This window comes from Drosophila obscura, unplaced genomic scaffold (genome assembly GCF_018151105.1).
Source record: "Drosophila obscura isolate BZ-5 IFL unplaced genomic scaffold, ASM1815110v1 contig_45, whole genome shotgun sequence".
NCBI lineage: Eukaryota > Metazoa > Arthropoda > Insecta > Diptera > Drosophilidae > Drosophila > Drosophila obscura.
The window spans coordinates 123,852-134,163 of record NW_024542834.1 but is presented as its reverse complement, the minus strand read 5'-3'; the positions used below and the strand labels follow the sequence as shown (position 1 = coordinate 134,163).

The window sequence follows — 10,312 nt, the reverse complement described above, 5'->3', positions numbered from 1 at the left end:
CGCATGACGCGGACAGCGCTAGAAGATTCGTTGCATTCTGCAATTATTACAGACGTTTTATTAGAAACTTCGCCGACTATTCCCGGCACATAACTAGATTATGTAAAAAGAATGTTCCATTTGAGTGGACAGATGAATGTCAAAATGCATTCCAGCATCTAAAAGATCAACTTATAAAACCAACTCTATTACAATACCCAGACTTCACAAAGGAATTTTGTATAATAACGGATGCAAGTAAGCAAGCGTGTGGAGCGGTTTTAACTCAAAACCATAAAGACGCATACGCGTCCAGATCATTCACCAAGGGTGAAAGTAATAAGAGTACAACTGAACAGGAATTAGCAGCCATTCACTGGGCGATTAATCATTTTCGACCATAGATTTATGGAAAACATTTTACAGTGAAAACTGACCATAGACCACTTACGTATCTATTTTCGATGGTTAACCCAAGTTCTAAACTTACACGCATGCGGCTCGAACTAGAAGAATATGACTTCACAGTAGAATATCTAAAGGGAAAAGATAATTATGTAGCAGATGCGTTATCAAGAATAACCATCAAAGAATTAAAGAATATGTCAGCAACAATATTAAAAGTCACTACAAGATATCAAAGTAGACAAAAATCCTGCGCAGGAGAACAGAAAATAGAATTGCAAACGCAATCTAAAGAAAATGCTTCAAAGCCCAACGTATATAACGTCATTAATAACGACGAAGTACGAAAAGTAGTGACCTTGCATGTAAACAATAATTTATGTTTTTTCAAACATGGAAAGAAAATTACAGCAAGATATGAAGTTAGCGATTTATATACTAATGGAATTCTTGACTTAGGTCAATTCTTCCAAAGGCTTGAAAAGCAAGCCGGTATACACAAAATCAGCCAACTCAAAGTGGCACCGTGGGAAAATATCTTTGAACAAGTTTCAATAGATAATTTTAAACAAATGGGCAATAAAATATTAAAAACATTAAGAGTAGCGCTACTCAACCCGGTGACCCTAGTAAAAGAAAGAAAAGAAAAAGAAGCAACAATGTCTACATTACATGACGATCCAATACAAGGAGGACATACAGGCATAACAAAAACCTTGGCCAAGGTCAAAAGACATTACTTTTGGAAAAATATGAATAAAGAAATAACAGAGTACATTCGTAAATGTCCAAAATGCCAAAAAGCGAAAACAACTACGCATACTAAAACTCCTTTAACAACAACTGATACACCTGTACATGCTTTTGACAGGGTGATAGTGGATACCGTAGGTCCATTACCAAGATCAGAAAATGGCAACGAATATGCAGTCACCTTAATCTGTGACTTAACAAAATATCTAGTTGCCATCCCAATATCAAATAAAAGCGCAAACACAGTAGCAAAAGCTATCTTTGAAAAATTTATTCTGAAGTACGGTCCAATGAAGACGTTCATTACGGACATGGGTACAGAATATAAAAATTCAATCATTAACGACTTATGTAAATATCTAAAAATAGAAAACATAACGTCAACAGCGCACCACCACCAGACAGTAGGAACAGTAGAAAGAAGTCATAGAACTTTTAATGAGTACATACGTTCATACATATCGGTTGATAAGACTGATTGGGACGTATGGCTTCAATATTTCGTTTTCTGTTTCAACACGACCCCCTCAATGGCACATAATTACTGTCCATATGAGTTAGTATTTGGTAAAACAAATAATTTACCAAAACAATTTAATAGTATAGGTAATATAGAACCCTTATATAACATAGATGACTACGCTAAAGAAAGTAAGTATAGATTAGAAGTAGCATACAAAAGAGCAAGAAATATGCTCGAATTAAATAAGCAGAAAAATAAGGAAATATATGATTTAAAAACTAGGGACATAACTATATCAATAGGAGATAAAGTTCTATTAAAAAACGAATCAGGACATAAGCTAGATTCCAAATATACAGGTCCCTATACAGTAGAAAACATTGGAGAAAGAGATAACATCATAATCTCTGATGATAGGAAAAAGAAACAAAAAGTACATAAGGATAGGATAAAGATTTTTAACCATTAATCATTTGTAGCATGGCCATGCATAGGAAAAATAAACATTAAGGAATTTACATTTGAAATTTTATTACCCATTCACGAGCTTATAAATTTTAATCTCAGCAATATTAATTCAAATTCAATAATTCAATTCAAAAACAAATGAAAAAAAATATATATATTTTCATAAAACATATTTTAATACAAAATAATTGAACAACTTTATTTTGGAAATCTTTAATCATATATATGTATTTGCGCAAAGAAAATTTCTTTTAAACTCCTATACTTAATACATAATATTATTACAAATAGATGACAATAATTTTTATAAATAATAACTTGAATAAAATAACTCCAATATATTACGTTATTTTTCAAAAGGAGGGAGATGTAGTGTGCACACATAGCCAATACCCACTGTACCAAGTGTACTTAAGGGGAACACACTGTAACACTTTGTTGCAGTGTTTATGTAATTAAAAGTCCCAGACATAACTTGAGCTATCGTATTACGATCGCCCAAGAATGTCTCGAGCGACATAAGTGCAGCGTCAACATATTCCCATGACTTGACGGCACATGCATACACACATACATATACATTTTCCCTCGCGCCCTCGCTGTCAGCAGCGCTGGGCATATACACATATATATAAACATTAAATACATAAATGCTGCCGCTCCGCTGCCGGCGTTCCTGGCAGCGCAGCTACGCTGGCTTTAGCCAAGTAAATTCTAAGATATATTTCATAAGTACATTCGAATAAAGAAAACGATAGAGAACGGATGTTCTCTTCCAAAGAATTACAATTATTGAATACTTTTTCTACAATGTTAACTTCGAATGGACAGATAAATGTCAGAAAGCATTCGAATATTTAAAAGTACAATTGATGAAACCAACCTTACTGCAATATCCAGATTTTAGCAAAGAATTTTGTATAACAACGGATGCAAGTAAACAAGCATGTGGTGCCGTTCTAACACAAAATTATAATGGAACTCAGCTACCAGTAGCGTATTAAAGTTAATTAAAGTTAGCGACCTTTATACTAATGGAACCTTCGACTTAGGTCAATTTTTCCAAAGGCTTGAAAAAGAAGCCGGTATAAATAACATCAGCCAACTTAAAATGGCACCGAGCGAAGAAATCTTTGAGAACATTTCAATAGATTCTTTTATGAACAAGGGCAATAAAATATTAAAGAATTTAAGAGTAGCGCTACTCAAGCCGGTGACCACAATAAAAGAAAATAAAGAAAACGAAAAGATACTGTCTACATTCCATGATGATCCAATCCAAGGAGGTCACACAGGTATAGCTAAAACATTAGCGAAAATAAGAAGGCATTATTATTGGAAAAACATGACACGTCAAATTACAAATTATGTGAGAAAGTGTCCCAAATGCCAAAAGTCCAAAACGACTAAACATACCAAGACCCCATTGACTATAACTGAAACACCACAAATGGCGTTTGATAGGGTAATTGTGGATACGATCGGTCCACTTCCTAAATCAGAACAAGGAAACGAATAGGCAGTAACTTTAATCTGTGACTTGACAAAATACCTTGTAGCCATACCAATAAAGAACAAAAGTGCAAAAACAGTAGCTAAAGCTATATTTGAAGATTTTATTCTAAAGTACGGTCCAATGAAGACGTTCATTACGGACATGGGAACGGAATACAAAAATTCAATAATTGAAGATTTATGTAAAAACTTAAATATTCAAAACATAACTTCCACTACACATCATCACCAGACTGTAGGAACCGTGGAGCGAAGCCACAGAACTTTTAATGAGTTCATACGCTCATACATCTCAACTGACAAAACAGATTGGGATGTATGGCTACAATACTTCGTATATTGCTTCAACACAACCCCCTCGATGGCACATGATTATTGTCCATATGAATTAGTTTTCGGTAAGACTTCGAACTTACCAATACATTTTAATAGCATAGATAGAATATATCCTCTTTATAATATAGATGATTACGCTAAAGAAACAAAAGATTAGACTAGAACAAGCTTTTAAAAGAGCAAGATTAATGATAGAATCTAATAAACAGAGACAAAAAATTAATTATAATAAAAACTGTTTAGATTTCAAATTAAAAACAGGAGATCAGGTTTTATTGAAAAATGAAACAGGTCATAAGTTAGATTTTAAATATACTGGACCATATAAGGTAGATAGTATAGGAGAAAATGATAATATAACAATTTCAAATATAAAAGACAAAAAAAAAAAAGTACATAAGGATAGATTAAAACTTTTCATTTCATAATAATTTCATTTTATCCTGTCATGGCCATGACTTAGGTAGGCATACGTAAAATAACCATGACTTAAGTAAGCACACGTATATAACCATGATAAATAGTTCATCGGAAAAAAAAAAAAAAAATAAAAAAATAAAATAAAACAAAACAAAAAAAAAACAGAACAAAAAATATTTTTTTATACATAAACATACATGTTAGTTCACAAAATTCAAATATTGTTTTAAATAACTTCATATATTACGTTATTTTTTTAAAAAGGGAAGGGTGTAGTGAACCCTTGCTTGTACATATGTAACACTCTGTTATATATATAAATACATATATAAGCGCGTGCATATGAGCAGTGACATAAACCACTTATGTTTATGTTACACATTCCTTTTGCACAGCAACGATCTAAGACTTGAACGCAGATCGGTCAGCTACCAAAACTGCTGAGCAGGCATTTACCCGAACTCAGACAGAACCCAAACGCCCTAAAACTGAGGCGATGGGTCTCTCTCTCAAAAGCTCCTTAACGCTGATCTTGCATTTCCATTAGACTCAGGCAGAGACCACGCGCACTAATACTTATGCGGTGGTACTCTTTTCATATAATGCATGGGACAACTCCCGCTCTCCGTTATACATAAGAAAAATTGTACCCTAGGATAAGAACAAAAAGATATTCAATAAACATTCTTAATTAAGCCACCAAGCTGACCGGTATTGTTTCGCTGAGCTGTAACATAACAAAACTGACAAAATTGCCTAGTCTGGATGTCTGGAATACAACACACAAATTCTGGCTTCTTGGGAGTCACATAAATTAAAGAATTATATTTGATCACATTTGCTTTTGTGCAAAAGTCAAACCCAAAGTCAAAGGGGACCTTAGAAATAAACAAAAATTTATTATTGCTATAGAGAGCAAACAAGTAACAACTAAAAACAAAAAATATCAGACTCGTCGAAAAATTCGAAATTAAAAAAATGTTTGTAAAAGTTTTATTTTATATCCATTCATATAGAATGGAAACACCAAAATTCACACGTCTATTGCGATATTGAATTGCGAGCCACGAGCAGAGTGAGTAACCTAATTGCCAAGTGTGTGGTGTGGGGGGGAATCACTAATTGATTTCTCCTCTTGCTCGAAGGCACCACTGTGGACGACCACCACTTTCCTGTCCCCAACTTGTTTCCCGAGCGTAGTACCATGCCCGGGATGAAGCCAACACTTGGCTGTAGCTCCAATTCAAAACTTTCTTCTTGTTTCTTCAGCAGTTCTATCATCAGCTCACGTCTGATCCGCAAGTTGTTGATTATTATCCTGCTTCCTACTGAACTCCTCCTGCTGCTCCTTGTTATGCCAATACAGACGTGCCCGCGCCACCAAGACAACTTCAACGCGAACTTGAACAAGGCAGGTGATGCAAAAACTGGCCACATCATTTCAAAGGTGAGAAAATATCGTGGAACATCTGACGCGGTGTTTTCGCTACCCGATTGCTTGAATGTGAGGCTCGGGGTCTTCAAAAGTGTTTGTTCATCTCTTTTGTCAGAGCAGTGTATGATCAAGGCTTCCTTGATCTCATTCCAATTGAGTCCAGCTTCTGATGCCGTAAGGGCGTCATTAGCTTTTCCCACTTATTATCTTATCTTATTTCTAATTGATCTTAACAAAAATTTCACGTACGGCTTATTTTCAGTACCCTTGATGAGCGACACCTATTTCTTCGACATTTCTAAAAATTCATTAAGTTTTTTTGCGTCACCGTCATATTCGGGTAGGAATCTAATTGCGCCCGGAATACGTAAGGATGAACATACATCTGCTGGATTATTTGGCACAGAGTTTGTTAAATCCATGGTGGAATAGTTGGTTTGTGGTCGTACAATTAGTTGATTTGGTTCCCTTACGGTTGACGAACTGTTTTTTAACTTAGTTCTACTTCTAGTGTTAATGTTCATTTGGTGTTGTGTAATTGGTGTTTTGTTTTGTTACATATAATTAATTCTATTAAGTGATACCTATGCAAGTATGTGTGATGTGTTGATATTTTCTTTTTTTTTGTGGATGTGAAATTTGAGCTTTGTAGTTATATCAGGATTGCAGTTTAGTTGTGCTGGAACCACTGGGTAAACTGAAACTGGGTAGCTATACGGTTCCGACTGGTTCAATTCATTTCGCATGTAAATGCGAACACGCAGTTTCAACACGCAACTTGCAGTTCGAGCCAACTTGGTTGGATGGCGTCTAGTTGTGCTGGAACCACTTCGCATGTAAATGAATTGAACCAGCCACAGTCGGAACCGTATAGCTACTCAGCTTCAACACGCAACTTGCAGTTCGAGTCAACCTGGTTTGACCGCATCTACTGGTCCGAATGGAACAGCACACAACGTGTTTTGTTTACTAATGTGTTGTCGAATGTCGTTAATGTTACATCAGGAGTGCCACAAGGTAGTCATTTAGGTCCACTTCTGTTTATTTTATTTGTGAATGACCTTCCTCAAGTTATAACATACTGCTCTACACTAATGTACGCTGACGATGATAAAATCTATCTCTCCTACTCTGATTGGTACCTGCACAAACGCCTTCAACTCGACCTAAACGAGTTGCAAATTTGGTGCAACCTTTCTAAATGTAAACTTATGACTTTTTACCGTCGCGCTCCACACTTTGTCTCGTACGCTCTAGGAATTCATGCCCTCGAACGAATTTCGAGTTCTAATGACCTTGGAGTTCTTTTCGATCATAGACTGTGTTTTAATAGCCATATAGCTGCAACTGTAAATAAAGCTAAGGCTGTTCTAGCGTTTATAAAGCATTGGTCCAAGGAGATTGATGACCCGTATGTCACCAAAACACTGTACGTCTCCTTGGTTCGTCCGATTCTGGAATATTGTTCTTGTGTCTGGAGTCCACAGTACAAGGAACAGTCCATTCTCGAGTCGGTCCAAAAACAATTTTTAATTTTTGCCTTACGTAATTTTAACTGGGACTCGGATATAATCTTGCCACCTTATCAATAGAGGCTACAACTTTTAGACCTCCCTTCTTTGCGCCATCGCAGAATTTGTAGCGGCGTTATGTTTGTACACAAGCTCCTAGTTGGGCTTGTTGACTCAGAAGCACTTCTTGGCCTGCTTGACTTTTCTGTTCCCCTTAGACCTACCCGTACCTTTCGTCCGTTTCTTTTACCCTTCTGTAGGTCTAATTACGCTCAAGACGACCCTTTTCGAAACTTATGATCTAATTATAATAATCTTTATCATACCCTATCCCCTGAATTATCCCTTAAAATTATAGCCAGTAAGATATACCTGTTCTTACAATCCACTAATTTTATATTATTTCCTATATCCACTTTTTTTTCCTTTAATTTTAATCATAATTTATGTTAGCAGATAGTTTCTAGACTTCAATAAATAAAATAAAATAAAACTGACAATATTGCCTAGTCTGGATGTCTGGAATACAACACACAAATTCTGGCTTCTTGGGAGTCACATAAATTAAAGAATTATATTTGATCACATTTGCTTTTGTGCAAAAGTCAAACCGAGGTCCCCTTAGAAACAAACAAAAATGTATTATTGCTATAGAGAGCAAACAAGTAACAACTAAAAACAAAAAATATCAGACTCGTCGAAAAATTCGAAATTCTAAATTAAAAAAATTTTTGTAAAAGTTTTATTTTATATATTTTATTGAATTGCGAGCCACGAGCAGAGTGAGTAACCTAAGGGCCAAGTGTGTGGTGTGGGGGAATCACTAATTGATTTATCCTCTTGCTCGAAGGCACCACTGTGGACGACCACCACTTTCCTGTCCCTAACTTCTTTCCCGAGCGTAGTACCATGCCCGGGATGAAGCCAACACTTGGCTGTAGCTCCAATTCAAAACATTCTTCTTGTTTCTTCAGCAGTTCTATCATCAGCTCACGTCTGATCCGCAAGTTGTTGATTATTATCCTGATTCCTACTGAACTCCTCCTGCTGCTCCTTGTTATGCCAATACAGACGTGCCCGCGCCACCACGACAACTTCAACGCGAACTTGAACAAGGCAGGTGATGCAAAAACTGGCCACATCATTTCAAAGGTGAGAAAATATCGTGGAACATCTGACGCGGGGTTTTCGCTACCCGATTGCTTGCATGTGAGGCTCGGGGTTTTCTGGAATGCAGCATACAGCACACAGATGTAGCCAAGGATATACAGTCGGAATTCGCTCAATTCGCCTCTCTCACCTGTCTGTGTACAGCTCCACGTCGAAGTACTCAGTGCGTCTGTATTTCTCGATGGCATTAAAATAGCAATTCACACACCAGGAGGTGAAGCCCAAGGAACCCAAAGGAACAATGCATTCACGCGATAAGACATATTTGTTCCAAACATTTGTTGTTTTATGTACACGTGTTAGAATTTTGATTCAAGTGGAAATTGTTATGCAGAATGACAACAAAAGAAAATGTAACGAGAAATTAAAGTTCCATGGGGTTTTTTTTAGTATATATAAGTATATAGGTATGTAAGTATTTGCATGGGAAATAGAAGGAAACGCGCTGTTTTTTTTTAAGTGTTTTCGAGAAATATTTGTTATTTTCTAAATGGAGATGATGCCCGTTTATAGATCATATGAGCAGACATTACTTGAAGTACGTCCCATGCTTAGCACGTACCCTCCACTCCACGCTGTCCAGGCCAGCGGACGAGTTTGGCAACGATTCGATCTTTGAGGAAATGTGGCCGGGGCCGTTAAAGTTCTTGAACATGCCGAGCTTCATTTCAATGTAAGTTCTACTTTCCAAATGCAAATAACAATCGTTAATAATCCTATGGACTAGCTATCTTTAAACTTCAATTGAAATGTACTAAAGGGGAGAGTGATTTTGGTGAAGGCCGCCTGGAATGTTCTGTTATCCCCTTTGTTGTTGTTCTTTTCTCGGTTTAAGATGTTGCCCGATTTACGATGAACAAATTTGAGTGCTAAACTATCATTATGGGGGTTTTCCCTAAAGAGGGTGGCTAAAGAAAAGGGGAACACAGGGGCACAAGGCCTTCTTGCTGTGACTGTGTGACTGTGAAATTGAAACATTTTGAAACAGATTTAATTAATTTTTTTTTGTATTTGCATTTGTGGCTGATTTATGGAAATTTCTAGAAAAATAAGTCGCACAAAAATTTGAATGTTTGCAATTAGTTTATGAAATATGTTACCAAAATAAAGGAATATGTAGCCAGAAATGGTTAAAGGGAGACTTTTTTTTTGCCACTTTTTGCCACTCTTTGGCATTTGCCATAAATACCTGTCACACCTTTTTGCTTTCTGATCTTCTGAGTATTGTTTAATAAAGGATTTCATCTGTACTTGCCAGAGTGTAATGCATTTGAATACGAGTATTGTCTTTGGTGTGAGACCTCGGAAAGGGCTCACATTTGGTGGCTGATTCGCTCTGCTCGGAGGAAGTCCCAGGCAAAGAATTATTTTTTTTCGACTTTTCCCGAGCTTTCAAAGTTTTTGTCTCGCAAGAATTGAAAATACAATAGACAAAAAAATTGCTCAAGAAATCCTTTTCAATCTGTTTAAGCAGTTGCTCCATGGAGCCACCTACGAGTAGGCAGAGGGTGTAGTTCATTTCATTTCCGATTCCCTACCCCACTAATTTACTTACAATGATGAGGCTGGCTTTGCAAAAAAGCCAACTATATAGAGTAGCAGCGATGGGCGCGTGGTAGCATCGGGTGGGTTAGGGTTGGGGTTGGGGTTAGACATTTTAAATTTAAAGAATTTGTTTTAATATTCATTTTAGGTTTTTGGGTAAACTGTAGTGAACCCACGCATGTACATATGTAACACTCTGTTATATATATAAATACATATATAAGCGCGTACATATGAGCAGTGACATAAACAACTTATGTTGACGTTACACATTCCTTTTGCACAGCAACAATCTAAGACTTGAATTCAGAT

The 10,312-nt window shown here is 36.4% G+C and overlaps 1 long non-coding RNA gene across 6 annotated transcripts; it reads left to right on the top strand.

The window, feature by feature from the left end:
* Positions 1 to 5,232: 5,232 nt before the first annotated feature.
* On the top strand, positions 5,233 to 8,781 carry LOC121404829. 6 transcript variants are annotated; one of them, XR_005968241.1, is made up of 3 exons: positions 5,243 to 5,414; positions 5,612 to 5,786; positions 8,260 to 8,781. It is a non-coding gene; the product is annotated as an uncharacterized LOC121404829 (long non-coding RNA). The 6 variants fall into 6 exon arrangements; XR_005968240.1 differs by having other exon boundaries at positions 5,609 to 5,786; XR_005968237.1 differs by having other exon boundaries at positions 5,246 to 5,414; positions 5,485 to 5,786; positions 8,263 to 8,781.
* Positions 8,782 to 10,312: the final 1,531 nt, after the last annotated feature.